This window comes from Mus caroli, chromosome 18 (genome assembly GCF_900094665.2).
Source record: "Mus caroli chromosome 18, CAROLI_EIJ_v1.1, whole genome shotgun sequence".
Taxonomy (NCBI): domain Eukaryota; kingdom Metazoa; phylum Chordata; class Mammalia; order Rodentia; family Muridae; genus Mus; species Mus caroli.
In genome coordinates, this window is record NC_034587.1 from 56,589,631 (window position 1) to 56,612,780 (window position 23,150).

General features: G+C 36.8%; 1 pseudogene; it reads left to right on the forward strand.

Moving 5' to 3' along the window:
* Nucleotides 1–1,605: 1,605 nt before the first annotated feature.
* On the forward strand, nucleotides 1,606–17,467 carry LOC110284543 (annotated as a pseudogene).
* The last annotated feature ends 5,683 nt before the right edge of the window (nucleotides 17,468–23,150 follow it).

Here is a 23,150-nt window from a genome sequence, read left to right on the forward strand (position 1 = left end):
TTTAAGTTTTAGCATCTCTGCCCAATATAGTTTAAAAGACTTATACACATACAAAAGAATCATTATCACACAGGAATATTTGTGAATGTAATTCAAGAAACAATGAAATATAATCAAACATAAATTCATATATATAACCACATGCATGATCATGTTTGTTGGATTTATCTATAATACCATAATTAGGAATAGACAGAGGATTTTACAAGCCCACTTTTCCCACTTCTATTTGACACTAGAGGCTCCAGCCAGTGCAGTGAAGTAATAAAATGTTAATAAAAGATCCTGAAGTGGAAGTTTCTGGTTGTGTCATGTAATACAGACTCATATGGTATTTTGCTGACTCAGACTCATGATGTTTTGCTGAGATAAGACCGATGGGAGGGCACATGATGTTTGGAAAGAATATAAATAAGACTCAACCAATAGTGATGGGGAACTGTGCAGCCCTTTGTTGTTCTTGAGTCTTTGCTTCATTGAGAGGCACAGCAGAGAACTTCCCCTGGCTTTCCAACTGGTTAGGGTCACTTCTGATAACTTATGCCTATTCAGTGGAAGCCTGGCTGTTTCTGCTGGATCATGCCACTAATTCATGTTTGGTATTCTGACACTATTGAGCCGGCCTACTGGTATCCTAACAACAGAGGTAGGAATTGCCCCTCAAAGAAGTACTTCTAGGGCTGGAGAGATGGCTCAGTGGTTAAGAGCACCGACTGTCCTTCCTAAGGTCTTGAATTCAAAGCCCAGCAACCACATGGTGGCTCACAACCACCCCTAATCTATTCAATCAATAGCAGGGCTTGATGGCACACGCCTTTAATCCCAGCACTCGGGAGGCAGAGGCAGGCAAATTTCTGAGTTCCAGGCCAGCCTGGTCTACAAAGTGAGTTCCAGAACAGCCAGGGCTATACAGAGAAACTCTGTCTTGAGGGGGGATAAAAAAGTACTTCTAAACTGGTTTACATAGCCTTAATCCTATTAATCATCTTTTCTCCCCCTATTTTGGACAGAGGGCTAGAAAGAGGGTTGAATGTTGGTAACCTTTCCAGTAATGTCCCTGATATTTGTAAGGAGGTTCAAAACACACGGTTTGGCTTTTTGACCATTTGTCTTGCCATCTTCCTGGTGAGTTAATCTGCTTACTCATGAGTTTATCTACCCTGTTGCTGCCACAGCTCTCTTAATGCCATACATATCAAAGCCCAGTTTCTTCTGTGTTCTGATGTGGGCTGAAGATCAATGGCTCTCCACTAATACTTCATATATTCAGGGCTGAAGCAATGCATCCTAGAGGATCTTTCATAATCCCTCACACCTTCAATGTTAAAGCATCCAACCTAGAGGACTGAACAGCCTTAGGATCTTGGATTCTCCAGAGAGAAGACAGCTATCATTCCATTAGGCAGACTGTATCATGCAAGGCAATGGGATAAGTCCTCTTCTAACATACAGTCATTCTATCAGCTTTGTTTTTCTAACAAGCCCTGGCTAATAATGACAAGGCTTAAAGACAGAAGTTCAAAATACAGAACTCCATTGTGTTTTATTCTTTTGCTATATATAATTTAAAAAAGGAAATAAGACATTAACTTCAGGACTAAGGAGATGGCTCAGTGGAATAAGAGCTTACTGGATAACCATGAAGGCAAGAGTTTGGATTCTGAGAACCCAAGTTTAAAAAAATGCAGGAAAGAAAGTTACCTGGTATCCCAGCAGGACAAAGCCAAGGAATCTCCAATCTGTAAGCCTGCTAGACAAACTGGCTGAATTAGGAAGCTCTGAGCTCAGTGGAAAGCCCTATTTCAATAAGCAAGGGGGAGAGCAATCAAGGAAGACTAAAGAATACATTTCTAGGCTTCCATATGCACATATACAAAGGTGCACCAGGACCTGCACACACATGCATGTCCACACTTACAAAAATGTATATATGCAGGTGCATACCAAGACACACACAAATACAAAAAAAGAAAAGAAAACAATTCATTCTACTAGACTATTAAAATAATAAAAACAATGTAACAAATGAAGCACAAAACTTACACACTAAAACCAAACTATTGTTGAAAGAATTTAAGAAAAATCTAAATAAATTGAAAGGCATCCATATTCATGAATCAGAAGAGTAAATACCGTATAGATAGTCTTAGGGTTTTATTGCTGTGAAGAGGCACCATGACCACGAAAACCCTTGTAAAGTGAAACATTTAATTGGTGCTGGCTTACACTTTCAGAGGTTTAGTCTATTATCATCATGGCAGGAAGACTGATGGTATGCAGGTAGACTTAGTGCTGGAGAAGAAGCTGAGATCCATAGCTATAGCCAGATCAGCAGGCAGCAAGCAGAAGAATGCCACACTAGACTTGGCTTGAGCATCTGCAACCTAAAAGCCCACCCCCAGTTACACATTTCCTCCAACAAAGCCACACCCACTCCAACAAGGCCACTCCCTATGGGTCAAACATTCAAACACATAAGCCTATGGGGGGGGGGGCATTCCTATATGTGGGATACTACACATGTAGGGGTTTGAATAGGAATGCCCCCCATAGATTCATATATTTAAATGTTCAGGGAGGGGCACTATGAAAGGATTAGGAAGTATGGTCTTATTGGACAAAGTCTGTCATGGGAGGGGGGAGGGGGGAGGTTCAAAGCCCAAGCCTTTTCTCCTGCTGCCTGTACATCTATGTGCAGAACTCTCAGCTTTTTCTGTAGTACCATGTCTACCTGCATGTCACTATGCTTCCCATCATGCTGATAATGGACTAAACCACTGAAACTGTAAGCAAGCCTCAATTTAATGTTTTCCCTTATAAGAATTGCTTTGGCCATAGTGTCTCTTAACAGCAATGAAACATTGACTAAGACAGAAGTTAGTGCCAGGAGTAGGGTACTGATATAACAGTCCTGATCATGCTGCTTATTGGTAGAATGTGAACTTTTGGGATCTTGTATTAGAAATGCAGTCAAATAACTTTAAGCAGAGTATAATGGGCCACACTGGTAAAAGAATAGAAGACAGTGGTGCTGAGAGCAATGTAGATTATGATGGCCAGATCAAGAGGTTTCAGAATAAAAGAATAATAATAAATGGCCTAGAGACCATTCTTGTGATATTTTGATGGAGAATGTGGCTGCATTCTGCCTTTATCCAAACAATCTGCCTGGTGGCTATTATTGGCAACTCTTATGCAGATCTGTAATGAAAGGAACATGCCAAGCAACTAAAATTACAAAATGCATAGATTGAAGAGAAAATGAGCACCAGGGAGTATAATGGAGCTAAGTCCAGGGCTCAAGGAGAAAAAAAAATGTTTAAAAAAGACTCTAATGCTATGTGGAATAAAGAAAGTAGTAATCTCAGAGCAAGAGTCTACCCAACTAAACTTCCAACCTGTAAAACATGATGAAAAACAGCTTAAGCCATGAAAGAAACTATTGAAAATAGAAATACACTGAAAGTATTTTTAAATGAGGGACAAGGTTCCTGCCCCAGCAAACAACAGAACTTGGCAGTTTCAGTTACATGGTTCCAACACTAGAGTCAAGGATACAAAAAAGAGTTGTGGACTCTCCCTCTGTGGCTAAGGAAAGCTGCAGAGATAAGACATTTGTCAGGGGTACTCCTGTGTAGGCTTTAAGGTTTTCAAAAGCTCAAGCCATGTACAATGGCTCTTGTTCTTCCCAATGCCTTTGGATCCAGATGTAGAACTCTCAGCTACTTCTCCACCTCTATGTATGCCTGCATACTGCCATACTCCCTGCCATGCAGATAATGGACTAAAGTTCTGAAATTGTATGCAAGCTACTATTAAATTTTTTCCTTTATAAGAGATGCTGTGGGCATGGTGTCTCTTCACAGCAATAGAACATTGGCCAGACAGATAATCTACTCTTTGATATCTACAGATTAAACATCACTTTATTAGAACCTTCCAAATGTACCTATAGTTAATATATGTAACACAAGAAATTGTCAAATAGTCAATGGAAACTATACACACATATAAAACCTCTTGTGACCAAAGAGATTTTGAAAGATCAATTAATCAAAATTAAAATGTTTCATTTAATGCAAGACTTTTAAAATCAACTCTAATAATCAAATAAGCATGACAACTTGGCATTTTTTTCAAGCTTTTTTAAAATATAGGAATATTTATTTTGCCATGTATTAACATATGTTCCACACATTGATTTTGAGAAATGCTAGTGATATATACATATACATATACACATACACATACACATACACATACACATACACATACACATACACATACACATACACATACACATACACATGTATATGTATATGTAAATGTAAATGTATATGTATAGAAATGCTAGTGATATATACATATACATATATACATATTTTATATACATATGCATATGTATATAAAATATGACCTGTACATGTATATGTATATAAAATATGACCTCAATGTTTAGTATTGACTGTTCTGGAACTTGCCACTTGGGCTAACCTGGCCTTGAACTCGGAGAAAGCTGTCTTCCTTTTCTTCATGATTAAAGCCACAAGACACCATGCCTAACTTGTTTGGTTGTTAGGTTTTGTCTGTTCACGAAAGGCTATGTTAAGGAAAATGAAACCACCCTGTTGGCCTCTTTCCACTCTTGATTTTCTGGCAGTGAGATCACCAATAGACAGAAATCTTGTCCATGTGCATAAGCACACATATCTTTGCTTTTTATTAAATAAAATATCATTAAGTATGCTTATTTGTGATTACCTCTCAACAGATCTACTGAATGCCTCTCCTAAATGCCCCATTAAAAAGCATGTACACGAGTGTACGCTTCTATTAAGTGTTGATGCAGAAAGGCTCTCAACAGACTGGAAAGGACATGTGCAATCATTAATGAAGAATGATATGAGCCTTACTATTATTCCAAGGTTCCCATAGCTTCCATATTGCCTAAAAATGTTCAAAGAAGTAATTGATATACCAACACAGGGCATGCCAATGTAATCGACACAACGTGGAGCACAGATTAATGGAAACTTTAAAATCACTTTCTAAAATTAAATTATAAAATTTAAAGATAAACCAATGATACCCATTCATATTAAAGTACTAAAATATGTATAGTAATTACATTTTAAGGGAAACAGTTGTAACTGGAATAGAGAATGAGGACAGTGAGGACAGTTTGTGGAGTGGCAGTCAAAGCCTTTGTTCTCTACATTATGCTATAATAATCTTAGTTATATATAATATAATTAGTAAGTAGTCTTTGTAAGTTAATGTTAGGAATATATATTTTACTTTAAAAAATATTTCATTAAGAAGTTTGCATCAAAGTATGTATTTCTTCATCTCACTTCAAAAAGAAAAATCTTTAATGGGTAAATCTCAGCCCACTTTCCTGTGACAGTAGACAGCTTCTCATGTTACCATGTTAAAGTGCATACTCATGTCCAGTCTCTTCTCTGTCCTTCACATAATGCATGGTAAACTAGACATATGATGATGTAATATACAACTGGATTTTTAAAATCTTTCTAAACAGTTCTTTATGGAAGCTGTCAAAATTTATTATGAAGTGATTTATTTTATTCACTGCAATAAGGCATTCATAATATGCCCTTCGTGGGGTATGCAATTCATTTTTACCTTGCACAGTAGATTAATTAAGATTATAAGATTGTTAATAAAAAAATAAGATTGTTAATAAATAGGTATGGAGATATGAAGGACAAGTGATTCAAAACCTGACTGATATAATTTAAATTGTCACAAACACTGAAATATATATTGTAAAAGCATACAAAAATAAAGATTTTATTATACCTAGTATAACAAATAAAAATGTAAATATAACCATGCATATTTGAAAATTGCTAAGGTAAAATACAAGACCAAGTCCTGAATATAGAACTTGTACTTAAAATAAACCTGAATTCTATAAACATGAAGAGAAAGATAAAATATGTGAAACCAAAAAGTACATAATTGCATATCATCCTGATAACTCATGTAGACACAGGATGCAAGTGATAACCAACACAGCTGTCCGACATCCAAATTCAACTTAGCGAGTTTAGTCAGGCCTTTCTCACTTTCACAATTATGTAAGAGAGAAATGGTTTAAAGAGTAATTTATTTGGGCTGAAGATCTCAGATATTTTGGTGTATGGCTGAGAAGATCCATACTTTATGAGAATGTGGGAGGACAGAGCTGCTACACTGTGGTCAAGAAACAGAGACAGAAACAAGGAAAATTTAGGGTGAGCTATAGATCTAATGGGACATCCTCAGTGTCATATTTCCCCCATATTTGGGTCCAGGAACCAAAGTTTCTACCTCTCTAAATAACACCAACACCTAGGGATTAATATATCAGTATATAAGTCTGTGAAATCATTTCTAAACCATATTGAAAAGTTTCAATCAATGAAACATTTTTCTTCAGAAAAGAAAAACTTAAGTATGCTCTTAGTGATAGATTAACTACAGAACTTATCTTCCTGTCATTTGTAAAGAGATGGCAGAGGACAGACCAGAGTTGGGAAGATGGATAGCAATACTCTGTAAATAACACAATCTACAATGTGGAACACAATACATTTACAATATAAAGTAAGTATTGCACTCTGACCCATAACAGGAATACAATATACAATGACATGAGTCCCGATGCATACCACAATCCCTTATCTGTTGGAAAACTCTATGTAAAACAAAATGTCAATCCATGTCTTGAAGTAAAAAACTGAGACCCTGATGCATGGTGGATTTAGAAAGAATGGCTCTTGTAATTACCTGAGAAAATGAAGTACTAAAGGTAAAACTGGTAACATACAAGGGCATACCTCTTTTCTGCTAATGCCATCAGGAGGCCTTTATAACAGTATCACTGGGCAAGGATACCTCTAGATATAGGCTCAGTTCCAAAAACACTATTGTCTTTTGTTCCTGGAAATACTGAAGAGTCCTATGATGCAGAGTGTTTAAGAATCAAATGAATACTTGGATTTCCATAGTTAGCTAAAGTATTTATAGAAAAGATAATTCAAGACACCTATTTCTCCCAGCAGTCCAGTGCACTTACCAAGAACAATACTAAAAGCTGAACACAATACAAAATCAAACTTTATTTGAAAGACTTGCAGAAAAATAAGTCAACCAGGACATGACGGTATAAAATGCAGACAGGTGAAAAGCATATTGTTATAAACTCAATTTTCTTCACATTATTTCTCCTCTCAGAACATTTGACAATTCTCAGAAAAATGCACTAGGCTTAGAAAACAAACACAGGTTGGCAGAGGAGTCATTAGAGCTTGGTTTAGGGCCTACTAATGCAGCCAGAATATAAAGAATGATGCCCATGGACAGTGCAGTCAGTACTGAACACAATTACCCAATCAAGACATTTGCTGAGTAAGCATTACAGGTCAAAAGGATGAGAAGCAGAGCCAACTGGAAACTATAGAGAGGTTTTCATAATCTCAGGTTATTAGAAGTACAAACATTAGAGTTGAGGCCTTAAGAAAAAGAGGGCCTTAAACACCTCAAGGCCCTCTTTTTTAAAAACTACTAAATGGTTTCATTTTAGAAGTCAGTGAAGAAATAAAAAGTGTCACCATACAGATTGTGCAGTGCTTCAAGTCATCCTAGGTTCTCATCACAATCTGTCCCTCAGCCTCTAACCACACAACTGGAGAATGCTCTCTGGACAGTCAAAACTTAGTGTACAGATCAAGCAATGCCTCAAATCACCACGACAATACTAAATACAAGTAGGCACAAAATAGTAGTGATTTTTAATATATTAAAAAATAAATTCCAATGCAATTTTAAATGAAAATTATAAACCAGAAAGACATGATGACTAGAATTTAAAACTCAACAGATTTAATTAACATCAAAGTTGAACTCAAGAAAGTTGTGATCTTGAACATAGGAGCTAGGGCAATAGAAAATACTGAAACTCAAACATGAGATGAAAAAGTAAAAATAAAACATAAAATGAGATAGAAACTTTTTCTTTTTAAATTTGTATTATTCTTTCATAATTTCATACACACACACATATATATATACACAAATATATATATATATATACACACAAATACATACATATATTTCGATTATCTTCACACCCTACTACCCTCTCTCCCTTCTCTTATTCCTTCCTCTTCCTAACAAGTCTTCCACCTATTTTCATGATTTTTGGCTAGGTTTTTTTTCTTTCATTTTTGTTATGACCCACTGTGTTTAATTAGGGCTGCTTGACTTAGCAAGGTGGGTGGTATTTATTAGAGCACAGGAAATTTACCAGTGGTTAAAACACTGAAGAAACTGACTTTTGCTCCCTGAGAAGTTGTTAGCTGCCTGTCGCTCTCCTGGGAGACATAAAGCCTCAAAGATTCATCACCAACCCTTATCAGATTCTAATGTGGGGCTATCTTGTCCAGGAATTCACATCTGCTGTGACTTCATGAGTGCAATGTCCATAACAGTCTTTCACAACACTCTTCTCTATCCTCTGGCCCTATAGACTTTCTTCCCCATCTTCTGCAGAGTTCCCTGAGCTTTGGAAAGGTTGTTACAGATCTCCCATTTAATGATAGGCACTCAACACTCACTTATTTTAAATACTTTGACCAGTTATGAGACTCTAAATTAACTATCACCTGATGAAAACAGAACTGTCCCCGACCAAGGTTGAGAAATAGCACTAATCTGTGAGTATAAACATAAATATTTGATAGGTAGTTTGGAATTATGTTTGGTTTTGGTTTTTGGTTTTTGGTTTTGGTCGTTTGGTTTTTGTTGTATTGTTGTTGTTGTTGTTTGTTTTTTATTTTTTGTTTTTTGTTTTGTTTTTCAAAACAGCCATCCTTGACCATGAGCTTTTGACCAGGTTTACAGCACCAAGCATGGATTTCCTCCTGTGGTACGAGCCTCCAATCTAATCATTGAGTAGTTGGTTATTCATATAGCAGCCATGCCACTTTTGCACCGGGGATCCATCTTGTCTTCTAGATTGCTATTGTAGCCTCAGAGAGGCATTATAAGGAAGGAAACATAAAAATGTCTTGAAAAATGTAGACACAAAAATTTAAAAAAGAATGTATCAAAATTAACAGATTAAAAACTAGCACAGTTCTACTAGGTCTACAGTGGACAGAATACTCAGTGTTAAAAAAAAGGCAAGGCTACAAAGGACACCCATTCTTGTACTCATTCGGCAGTGTTAGAAGTCTTTTGCAATAGAGATTATGCAGGAGAAAGAAATAAAAGGTAGCCATCAAGAAAAAGAGAAGTGAAATGATCCCTAACTGCTAACAACAAGATGTGAAGGTTGGAAAACCTTTAAAGCTCTAGCATACACCACCTGCCAGATCTAACGAACAAATACAGAAAAGTTACAGAATACCAGACTAACATGCAAAAGCCAGCAGCATTTTGTACAATAGCGATGAGATATTTAAGAAGAAACAAAGAGCATGATCATATTTAAAACAGAATATAAAAATAAATAAGATACTTAGCTACAAATCAGATAAATGATATATATGCTAAAGCTACAAAATAATAATGAATGAGTTAAAGACCCAAATAAACGATAAAATATCTTGTGTGCATAGATTGAGATAATTAATATCAACACACTTTTCACACTTTAATGTTCAATAATCCTTTTAAAAATTCAAAATTCACATTTAACTATAAAAACTATATAGCCAGGGCCAACATTATGAAATAAAACAAAACAACAACAAAATGCTAGGTACTGAAGAGATGCACATTGATTAACAGCACATGTTATTCTTGCAAAGAATCCATACTTGGTTTCCAGTGTCTATATTTAACAGGTCACAACCATCTACAATTACAGTTTGGGGGATTCTACTGTCTTCCTCTGGCTTCTGCAGTCTCATGCTTAAATATGTGGCACACACACGCGCGTGTGTGTGTGTGTGTGTGTTTGTGTGTGTGTATACACATAAAAATAAATCTGTTTTTAAAGAATACAGCTATATATTGATTTCAAATTGTACTACAAAGCATCAGTAGTGAGAATAAATGTGTTGTTGATATAAGAAGAGATAAATTGTCCAATGAAACACAATATAGAGCCCATAAATGAACCCATGCTTATATGGTCAATTGATTTTTGACAAAAGTGTCAAGAATACACAGTGGTAAAATAACAGTCTCTGATAAATTATGTTTAGAAACTTGGATTACTTAATGCCAAGGAATTAAATTTGATTATTATACTATAAACAAAAATCCATTTAAAGTGGAATAACTAAAGGTATAGATTTTAAAAAAAAAACACCTTAAAGTACTGTGGGAAATCATGAAAGAAAAACTAAACAGCCTATGTAGTTTTTATTTTGTTTTCCTTTAAACATAAACACCAAAGATCAGATAAATAAAAGTAAAAACAGACAAATGAAACTATCAGAATAATTAATATGTACAATGAAACAAGCAGACTGAAATATTTGCAAGCCAAACATCTGAACAGGGATTAATATCTATACCATACAAGGAATTCCTCAATAGTCAGATAATAAAGCAATTATAAAATTGGCAAGGAAAATGAATAAACATGTGTTAATAGAAGTCAAACAAGATATATTTGAAAAAATGCCCAACAGTGCTAATCATAAAGGAGATTAAAGCTGAAATAGAAGATGGCACCAGTGGAGATGGCTCAGTCAGTAAAATGCTTGCTATGCAAGCCTAAGGACCAGGGTTTGATTGTCAGCACCCATGGGAAAAGTTGGTTGTAGCAGCTCATGCTGTAATACTAGCATTAGCGGGGCAGAGGCAAGAGAATTCCCAGGGCACAAGAGCAGAGTATAGCCAAACAAGAAGATCCAGGCTCAGTAAAAGAAGTGGAAAGCAACTGAGGAACACAATAGTACTTCCTGTCTGCCATGTGCATCTGCACACACATGTGCACACACACAAACACACAAATAAGATACCACTTCAAGACAAAGACAGTGGAGTTTTAGGGAATGTATGGAAAAGCAAAGTCTTGTTAGTGAAATGTAACAGTACAGTAAGAATGCAAAATGATATGAAGGAGCTACGTGTGGCAGCACAGGCCAATACTCCCAGCACTTGAGAGGAGGAGTGAGGACCAGAAGTTCAAGATCACTCTTTGCTGCATATCAAGTTTGAGAATATTGTGAGCTACATGAGACCCCTTTCCCTGGGTGGATAAAACCATATGAAGATTTCATATGTGTGTGTGTGTGTGTGTGTGTGTGTGTGTGTGTATACACATATACACACCATTGACTGTCGCTCAGCCTTTAATGGGAAAAACATTCTGAGACTGTGACAACATGGGTGGAACTGGACAACATAACACCGAGTAAAATAAGCTATTACAGAAAGATTAGTACTGCATATTCTCACACATAAAATCTAAAACAACCAAAGTAACAGGAGGAGCTGAATGATGACTCTAGGAGATTGAGTTGGATGGACCAGCAGATGGGAAATGGTTCCCAGATCAGGGAAGGATAAAGTTTTCTGACTGGTGGGCTCTGCTCTATTGCAGACTATAACGAATATAGTCAATAATAGCGTAATAAATTTCACAGTTACCAAAGAATAATTTTCAAGTATTCTCACCACTAATGTTTTGAAATGATGAATGTATTAACTCTCTTAGTTATTAATCATTTAACATTGTATTCCTAAGTCACAATAACTCTTTAAGCATATGCAATTAGTAAATACAAGATATCTATGCACAGTAACTTTAAAATGTGTGTAGATGTGTAGAGGTCCTACCTGATTGCATGAGCTAGAAAAGAAAACTTACAGGGGTTTGAAAGGAAGTAAGCATAACAACTTATTCATTTTACCTATCAAAAATCCAAAATAATTTACAACCAGGAACTAATATGTGAAGACAGAGATACAAGCTCATGGTTTGACACACGAAAGAACACATTTTATACACTTATCTGTGATGTTCTCAAATTTTCTTTATGTATTATTTCAGGATTAAGAGAAGTAATGTACATGAATCAAAATGTTACATCGTAACTCATGTATCAGACATGACATCAAAATTTATAACAGCTAAAATAATCTGAAAGTAACATTTCAAAAGGCACTAAAACTGATAAATTTCTAGGAATAAATGTGTCAACTACAAAACCAGTACAGAAAAAATTCACAACATTTTTCCAAAAAAACAAAACAAAACAAAACAAAAACAAAAAACTTCACAACATTGTTGATTGAAATCAACAATAACAAAAAACTATGAATCCACATGCATAAACTTTGACATACATATTTCATTTACATTAGTGAGGTAATTCTGACACTTAAGTAGACCCGCATAAAGCAAAAGTAGCCAGAAATTTCTACAAAGAAAGTGCCCTTTGCTAGGCACTAGTTTTTGTGCCTGGCATCATATGTCTCTCTTCATTGGAGAGATAAATTCCCCACTCCAGATCTATCACATGGCTAAAATATGAAACCAGATGCTAATCTATGCATGTCCTCATTCGGACTCCGCTAGCTCAAACTAGAAAACATGTGTGTACAAGCCCTCAGACAAATTAAACCTTCAGGTTTTGCAAAAGCAATTCTGATCCCTTCAGGAATATAGAAAAGGATTTGAATGTTGGCTTTGCTATTGAAAGCTAGAAGATTTGGATGAGTAGTTTAATCTTTCAATGTATAGTTCTTCAACAATAAAAATGGGATATTTTTGACTTTACTGAAAATAGATTTTTTAATGTAATACATTCTGATTATGGTTTCTCCTTCCCCAACTCTATCTAGTTCCTCTCCACCTCCCCTCTCATCCTTATCCACACACTTCTGTCTCTCCTTAGAAAACAAGCAGGCATATAAGGAATGATGAAAAATAAGATAGAATAAAATAAAATGAGTCAGATTAAAACAAAATGAACAACAAGAAGGGCCAAAGGAAAAAAACACAAGAAATACAAATAGACAGAGACAAGAGATACATGTTTGCACAAAACACAAAGCCAGAAGCCTATATATATATATATATATATATATATATATATATATATATATATTATTGGACATATGCCCTACCATTAAGAATAGTCTGTTTCCAGCCAGGTGGTGGTGGCGCACGCCTTTAATCCCAGCACTCGGAAGGCAGAGGCAGGTGGATTTCTGAGCCCGAGGCCAGCCTGGTCTACAAGGTGAGTTTCAGGACAGCCATGGCTATACAGAGAAACTCTGTCTCAAAAACAAACAAACAAACAAAAACAAAACAAAATGAAAAAGAATAGTCTGTCTCCCCAGTGAGATTCCCTTAAAGAAACCACATTCATTTGTAAGTGGTTATCAGTTAGTGATGGGGGTGTGTGTTTACTTCTCATTTTAGCTCTTGGACCTTCTCTGTCAGAGCCCTGCAGGTCCTGTGCATGCTGCCTCTGTCTCTGTGAGTTCACATGTGTGTCAGTCTTGTGTTTAGAATGCCTTGTTTCCCTTGTGTCCTCCATCCCCTCTGAGTCTTCCACTCTTTTGGCCTTCTCTTGTTCAAGGCCTAAATTTCATTAAATTTAATTTTGTATATGTATGTATTTAAGCTGCTACTGTATTAGGTTTCCATATAATTCCACAAATGGCCCATATTTTAGTTAAGCCTACTTGTCTCCTTCTCCCCTACCCCACCCATTTGATCTTCCATTCCAGTATTCCCTCCCCACCATCCACAACTTTCTATTTCTCTTCTACTCGTCCCTTACTCTTTACCTAACCTTCTGTGGCTATATGGATGGTAATGTGCTTACCAATGACCAATTATTTAAAGCTAATATCTACAAATGAGTGAATAAATACTATTTTGTATTTCTGGTTCTGGATTACCTGTCATAAGATGATTTTTTTTGTTCCATCTCCATCCACTTACCTGAAAATCTCACAATTTCATTTTTTAATTGCTGAGTAATAGTTTATTGCATAATTGCATCACATTTTCATTAATGTTTATCTGTTGACAGGCATCTAGAATATTTCTAATGTCTGGCTATTATTATGAGTAGAGCAGCAATGGACATCGTTGAATAAGTGTTTGGGGTTCTGTAGTCCGATGAAGCATTCTCTGGGTATATACCCAAAAGTGGATCAGCTGGATCCTGAGGTACATCAATTGATTCCCAGTGTCCAGCAGAACCACCACACTGATTTCCATAACGGTTAAGGATGTTGAATGTTTCTTTAGGTGAATTTCAGCCATTTGAGTTTCCTCTATCTGTTTAGATTAAAAATTAGCACTTGAAATTAGGTTATTTGTTTTCTTGATTCCAGGATTTTTGTTTGTTTCCTTGTTTGCATATTTTAGATATCTGCCTTCTACTGTATGTAAAGTTGTTAAAGGTATTTTCCTATTCTATAGGCTCCTGCCTTGTTCAACTGAAGGTATCTGTTGCTGTGCAGAAGATCTTCAGTTTCATGAAGTCCCATTTATTAATTGCTGATCTCACTGCCTGTGCTGTGTTCTGTTCAGGAAATCTTTTCCTATGCCAATGAGTTCAAGGCTGTGCCCCACTTTCTATTCTGTCAGATTCAGTGTTCTTTTATTTTTTATATGTATTTCTTATCTTTTTTATTAGATATTTTCTTTATTTACATTTCAAATGCTATCCCCTTTCTTAGTTTCCCCTCTGAAAACCCCCTATCCCCTCCTCCCTCCACCTGCTCACCAATTTACACATTCCCACCTCCTGGTCCTGGCGCTCTTCAATATGCTGCCATCCAGTTTGGCGAGCTCATGTGTTGAAGATGTGTTGTCTCTCCTCCTGTGTGTATTTCTGGATTCTTTGCCAAAAATCAGATGCCCACAGCTACATGGATTTATGTCTGGGTTTTCAGTTTGATTCCATTGATCAATGTGTCTGTTTTTATGCTAGAACCATACTGTTTTTATTACTATAGCTCTGTAATGCAATTTAAGATCGGATATGGTGATGAAAAAACTCCAGACATCCCTTTCATAATTCAGAAGTGTTTTAACTATATGGAGTTTTGGATTTTGTTTGTTTGTTTTGTTTTTGGTGGTGGTGGTGGTGGTGGTGGTGATGATGATGGTGGTGATGGTGGTGGTGGTGGTGGATGTGTGTGTGTCCATATAAAGTTGAAAAGTGTCCTTTCAAGTTCTGTGAAGAATTATATTGGAATTTTAATGGGAATTGCATTGAATATGTAGATTTTTTTATATTGGATGGCCATTTTGACTATAATAATCCTATGGTTCCATTAGCACAAGAGATCTGTTTATCTTATGCTTTCTTTAATTTCTTCTTCAAAGACTTAAAGTTTTTATCATATAAATCTTTCACTTGCTGGGTTAGAGCTAATCCAAGACGTTTTATATTGCTTGAGGCTATTGTGAAAGGTACCATTTCCCTTACTTCTCTCTCAGTTCATTGTTATTTGTATGTAGGTGGGCTACTGATTGTTGTGTGTTAATTTGGTAGTTTGCTACACTGATGGATGATTTTATCGGCTGTAGAAGACTCATGATGAAGCTTTTAGGGTCACGTATATACTATCATATCATCTGCAAATAAACATACTTTGACTTCTTCACTTCCTATGTGTATCCCCTCTGATCTCTTTCAGTTGTCTTCTTGCTCTAGCTAAGACATCAAGTACTATCTTGAAGAGGTATGGAGAGAAGGGACAACCTTGTCTTGTTCCAGATTTTAGTGGAAGTGCTTTGAATTTCTCTCCATTTAGATTGATGTTGCCTGTGGACTTGCTGTAAATTACCTTGAATATGTTGATGTATTTCTAATTGTATCCCTAATCTTTCCAGGGCTTTTATCATAAAGAACTTTTGGATTTTTTTTTCAAATGCCTTATTGCTTTCTGGAACAGTTGTTTTAAGAAAAAAAGTCAAAGTTTTTAGATTTAAGTTCCTATCAAATCAAAATTAGTCAATATAAGTTTTGTTTCCTCCAAATTCAGATAAACATACTGACCTAGAATAATTTTTGGAAATATTTAGTTAAAGTAATTTAATTATCTGGGTTGGTGACAGTTAAATCCAGACTTTCAAGTTAAATTGAAAAATAGAAATATATTAGACTCATTTCCCTGTAACATGAAGTCTACAAAGTAGTTTTTAAAGTTTTAAAGAAAGATGTGAGAAAGTCAGGGTTTTAATGCCATCACTAATGAACTGATGAAGACCTCCTGTAGGACGAGGAGACTGAGTCTCAGCTCCCTGGAAAGAGCATCAGCAGCTGCTGTGAATGTGGGAGGTGGGAATTGCAGCAAGTGTGCTGTGTTCTTTACAATCCTACCCTTCCTTCCCTACTGGTTTGCAACATTCAGCATGTGAGAGTCATTAACGAGAAAAATGATCCTCAAGCTTCAATCTTCTAGAAAAAGAATTACCCTTTGAATGCACACTGAATACGCAAATATTTGATTATCACAGTTATGCTCAGGATAATTTTACTTTATTAATGAAATAAAAACTCACATTCTCTTGATAGATAGTTTTTATTTTCTGTTTTCTGTCATTCTTTACACGAAATGCCACCCATTAGAGAATTTTGTGTATATTTGCGACTCATAGGGACACAGTTTATTCCCTTGCCCAGATATTATAAAAATTCAGTTATGTAACACATTTCAGAGTTAAGAGAATTTAACTCATGTATACATGAAGTGAAACATCACATTGTAATTCATAAATACATACCAAAATTACGTGTCAATCTAAAATATTTTTAAGCCAGAGGTTCTCGACCCAGAGGCCCTCTGGTTTCCTGCTTCTTCGACAGTTCTTGAACAAAGTAAGTATTCAAGCCAACCAACCCCACGTAACTACTCCGGGCCACAGCCCCACTTCCTGCTGCTGCTCCAGAGTCCCCACAGCCTCTCTTTCCACTGTTCTGGGCAGTGACCACCAAGACTCCAGCGCAGGTTCAGTGCAGAGTTATATACCACCGGGAATTTGGTCAACCAGCAGATGAGCCTGGAGTTGAATGCAGCCTGTTTGTACCTGTCCATGGTGCTACTTTGACCAGGATGATTTGGCTCTGAAGAACTTTTTCTCAGCCAATCTCAGTAAGAGAGGGAACACTTTGAGAAATTGATGGTGCTGCAGTACTAAGGAGGTAGCCAAATTTTCCTGCGTAGTTATCAAGAAATCAGACCATGATGACTGGGGGAAATGGGCTGAACCCAATGGAGTGTTCACTCCACTTGAAAAAGAGTGTGAATCAGTCACTACCACAACTGCACAAATTGGCTACTGACAAAAAACGACCCCTACTTATGTGACTACATTGAAAACCATTACCTGAATGGACAGGCGAAATCCATCACAGAACTGGGTGATGATATAACCAGCTTGAGAAAGATGTAAGTTCCTGAACCTGGCGTGGTGGAATAGATCTTTGATAAGCATATGCTGGGACACAGTGATAATGAGAACTAAGTTGACTATGCCAAAGCAACGAGTGACATCCCTGGTCACCAAAGCACTGCATGCAGATTGGGGCTGCCTTTGCCTTTTCTGTAACCTACTTCAAAACATCCACTTAAGTTCTTTAATTTATACCATTCTTTCAAATGAAGAATTTTGGGATTCACAAAAAAAAAAAAAATTTAAGCTGTGACATTTTCTAATAGACGTGTGCCAAGGTTGTTTAAGAGGCAGTGGTGATAGACAACTATCATACACTATATATATAGAGAGAGTATATATATATATACATATATATATATATATATATATATATATATATATATATACTCATTTTAAAAAGCCACTGGAAAAACAATATCATGATCCAGATCTATTTCAGAATGAGTCGATCACTTATGAAGAAAATGGAGGAAAATGAATGTCATTTGTAGATTTTAATTAGAGAATCCAAATCGATAAGCCTTCTATTTTTCCCTCTTTTCAGCAAAAATAAATGGCTCCTCAATAGTCAGGACATCCCTGAAAGCATTGGTACCACGACATTTTTTTTTCATGTGTGTACACTTATGTTCTGAATGCATGTGCATTTTAATGTTGACATGTGTGTAAGTACTCATACATGTGTGCTCACACAGAGCTTGGTGTTGCTATCATCCATGTCCATCTTACACATTAAGGCTGGATCTAGCACTTGATCTGGCTACCTGGATTTCTGTTGGACTTCCTTTTTTTACCTCTTGAGTGCTAAAATGATGGGGACAGGGAGTCAAATATACTTCTGGGATTTATGTGGATTTTGGTTTTCCAAACTTTGGTCCTTGCACATTTGTCCATTGAGCCAGTCCTAAAGGCAGAACTTATTTCATCCCTCCATATCATGTCTTCTCACACACCAGTCTCTCCTGAACTTAGAGAGCAGAACATTGCCAAGGGTAAGGAGGCACGCCTGCAGAGAATAATTCTCCCAGGGATATTAGCCAGTGCACATTTCAGTAGTTCATGTTAAACATCCACAAATCCTCTCATTGTTGGAAAGAAAAAAAATGATTCTTTGTCAGTCATTCTCTACCTTGCTTATATGAGACCATTTTTTCCTTCTTTCTCAATGAAAGATCAGACTTAATGCAGTGGCTCAGCATACTTACAGAATAATTTCATTTTATTTTTTGTTTTTGTTTATTAGATATTTTCTTTATTTGCAATTCAAATGTTATCTCCTTTCCTGATTTTCCCCTCTGAAAACCCCCTCCTGCTATGACCTCCCCCCTCTCTCTGCTCACCAACCCACCCACTCCTGCTTCCTGGTCCCAACATTCACCTACACTGGGGCATAGAGCCTTCACAGGACCAAGGGTCTCTTCTCCCATTGATAACCAACTAGGCCATCCTCTGCTACATATGCAGCTGGAGCCAAGAGTCCCACCATGAGTACTCTTTGGCTGGTCGTTTAGTCCCCAGGAGCTCTGCACGTACTGGATAGTTCATATTGCTGTTCCTCCTATGAGGCTGCAAACCCCTTCAACTCCTTAAGTCCTTTCTCTAGCTGCTTCATTGGGGACCCTGTGCTCAGTCCCATCGATGGCTGTAAGCATTCACTTCTGTATTTGTCAGGCACTGGCAGAGCCTCTCAGGAGACAGCTATATCACGTTCCTGTCAGCAAGCACTTCTTGGCACCCACAATAGCGCCTGGGTTTGGTGATTGTATATGGGATGGATCCCCAGGTAGGGCAGTCTCTGAATGGTCATTCTTTCAGTCTCTGCTTCACGTTTTGTTTCTGTAACCCCTTCCATGGGTGTTTTGTTCCCCCTTCTAAGAAGGATGGAAGTATCCACACTTTGGCCTTCCTTTCTTTTGAGTTTCATGTGGTTTGTGAATTGTATATTGGGTATTCTCAGCTTTTGGGCTAATATCCACTTATCTGTGAGTGCATATCATGTGTGTTATTGTGTGATTGGGTCACCTCATTCAGGGTGACATCCTCCAGATCCATCCATTTGTCTAAGGATTTCATAAATTAATGTTTTTTTAAATTGCTGAGTAGTACTCCATTGTGTAAATGTACCACATTTTCTGTATCCATTCATCTGTTGAGAGACATCTGGGTTCTTTCCAGCTTTTGGCTATTATAAATAAGGCTGCTATAAACATAGTAGAGCATGTGTCCTTATTACATGTTAGAGCATCTTCTGGGTATATGCCCAGGAGTGCTATTGCTGGGTCTTCAAATAATACTATGTTCAATTTTCTGAGGAACTGCCAAACTGATTTCCAGAGTAGTTGTATCAGCTTGCAATCCCACCAGCAATGGAGGAGTGTCCCTCTTCCTCCACATCCTCTCCAGCATCTGCTGTCACCTGAGTTTTTCTGACTTGTGTGAGGTGGAATCTCAGAATTGTTTTGATTTTCATTTCCCTGATTACTAAGGATGTTGAACATTTTTAGGTGCTTCTCAGCCATTCAGTATTCCTCGGTTGAGAGTACTTTGTTTAGCTCTGTACCCGTTTTTAATAGGGTTGTTTGGTTGGTCTGGGATATTAGCCAGTGCACATTTCTGTAGTTCATGTTAAACATCCACAAATCCTCTCATTGTTGGAAAGAAAAAAAATGTGATTCTTTGTCTCTGTTCTCATTTCTTTTCAATCATTCTCTACCTTGCTTATATGAGACCTTTTTTTTCTTCTTCTTTCTCAATGAAAGATCAGATTTAATGTAGTGGCTCAGCATACTCATGGGATAATTTCACCAGTAAAAGCATATATAATTCATGGGAACATTTGACCTAGAGAATTCATGATGATCCTGTTCAGTTATAATTCCATCTTAACACATCTTACTATTACATTACTTTAGATTGTAACTCCCTAGTGAGGTTTGTGGCTGTTGCTGCTTTTAAAATGGCGACAGTGCAGTTTCTAAACATCAGCATAGATTCTAATTTGAAGTTTATTAGTCTGTGGTTTCTCTCTTTTTAAAAAAAAAAGTGTGAGTCATTTATAAGGATAAAATTCCCTCAAACTGAATGTTAATCCAGATGTGTATCTGCCTATCTGTGTGCTAGACGCTGCCCAGGAATGATGTCCATGTGAGTAGTATAAGGTTTCTGACTTCAAATTATAACATTAAGTTCAGTAATGTCTTGGGATGTTTCACAAGATCGAACAAGACAGTCTGTTGTCCTCAGCCTGATTGAGGTTGTTTTAAGTATTCAGTGTTCGATGGGTACATTTATATATGCCCAAGCTTCCTCTATTCTCCAGAACAGTGCCACAGACAGAACTAAGGAAATAATGTAGAAACACAACTGCCTAGATCTTATCACAGAAATTTCAGGCAGAGTCAATAGGACATTGGAATCCTCAATTATACAGGAGTTAGTCAATGTGTGTATGTGTGTGTGTGTGTGTGTGTGTGTGTGTTTGTATATATTTGTGTGTGTGTTCACATCATGGGCCCATACGGACCTGCTACAAACTTACTTCAAATCCCTCCTAAAAACTTTTCAAGAGGAATTGATAAAACCATACTTGATTCTTCCTTCCGTTGGCACTCAGATTACCTGAAAGCATTTTCTCTTTTCAGCCTCTGCACTGAGGTGTAGCCTACCAGGACCATTGACCTCTAAATTTCATTACTTATGCTAAAGCCTGGGTTGATCTTGACTAAGCTCCTGTTATGATCTTGAAGAATTCAATTCTGTAGTTACAACAGAACAAAATGCCCTACTATCCTAATTATATTAACATATTTGTCACCTGTGGTCTTCTTTCTTCCCCTCTTTATTACCAACTGTGTCTCCTTTTTCTTCTTTCTCAGTACAGGCTTCAATTGAATTCCACATTTTTCTTAAATCTTATAACTAACCCTAAGCTCTTGGCCTTTACAAAAACCATTGAGCACAGTGGTTCTCAACCTTCCTAATGCTATGAGCATTTATTACAATTCTTCATGGGGTGGTGACTCCTCCACCCCAACCATAAAATTATTTCCATTGCTATTTCATAACTGCAATTTTGCTAGTGTTATGAATCATAATGTAAATACCTGATACTTAGGATTCCTGTGTTATGCAGCCCAGGGGAGTCAAGCTACATGTTGAGAACCACTGATTTTTTGATAGAAAAGGAAAAATAGTTCAATATTATTTTTCAAATATATTGTCCCTTGATGTGATCTTTGAACTAAACATCTAAATGCAGTAAATGATGTCTTGGTCCTCAATAATGATAAAAAATAAATAAGCATTACATTAAATTTGCATTGTTGAACATGAGTAATACTTCCCTGTGATTTGAATGCAGAAGCACAACAAAAAAGTACAGAATTTCTCTATGAAAAAGAAAATGCTGAATAAAGCCATGGCCCTTATTTCTGATGAAACATGTAAATTAGCCACTAGAAAAACATCCACTGGAGTGCAAGAGTGAAGCAAACAGGAAATGGAAGAGAATATAGCAAGTTCTCTGAAAGAGACAGGAAGGACATTGCTCTTTTCTGTACGGTGAAAGCAAGCTTCCCAACATTGATCCTAAGGAAGCCATTGCTGCATATTTCAGTAATTCTCCTGCAGTTGCATTTGGAATAATGTAGAGAAGTTAAATGACCATCATACAAGAAATTATGCTATATTATCCGGATGTTTTAGTGAATAGATCAAAGTAATTGTATTCTGAGGACTGGAAAATTATCTGGCAAAGGTAGGACTCAGCATACATGGATTTCTGTCACTCCAGTATGTTGTCCCTTCATATCTCTTTCTTCCCTCCCCTTGCTCCCATCCCTTGTTATGAGCAATATGCTAGGAAAGACAAATAAAGACCCAGCAGAATCTAATCAATATGCATAGCTCTGATGTATTAAAAAGAGATAAGCTCTGCAGCAGAGTCGATCATTTCTTCTTCCAGCTCTTGACAGAGTCCTTTGAGAGTGTGATTCATTGGTTCCATCTGGTTTATTGCCATTGCAGCTGCTTGAGTGTTCATTTGTTGGAGGCAGGTGTAAATACAGCTAAGTTACATCTAGGAAGGATGCAAAGTAAGTTCATAAACCTGTGGTTTAATTGTCCTTTTCCAGATGCCACCCCAGTCCTAGACATTCACATGAGAAAATCTGCCAGGCTGATGAGCTGATCGGGAAATAACCAAGCTTCAAGCGTAATGAGCAAAGCTGACACAGTCTTTCTCACTGACAAAGAAATGTTGCTTTGTATTTTTTTGTGTATCTCTTTCTCTTTTTATGAGGGGACTTAGGGATATGTCTGAAAATACAGGGATTTTTGCCTAGTCTTAGGTAAGGCTGAGGGAAGATCTTCTACAATGCTCATCAATTTCTTTCTTTACCTAATATGTTTGTCCCTGTTGCCCGCTGACATGAGGCTACCATATACATCATTTCCAAGGTAAATGTAAAACGATGAGGGAAAATACTCTTTAAATCTTCCAAACCTTACATCTCTAGCTGACAGAGAGTAGACAGCAAGGTTCAAATCACTCTCATTTCTGAGTGTGTGATATTTCTATTCCCTAATCAGAAAAATGCAACATTTGTGAACTAACAGTTTGCTCATTGCTTTTTTAATTAATGGGCTTCAAGTACGATTTTAAACTATTAAAGTTGAAAATAACATTGTAGTTATAACAGAAGAAATCATCTGTTCATATTTTGAAAGACACACATAGTTTCTGCATTGCTAA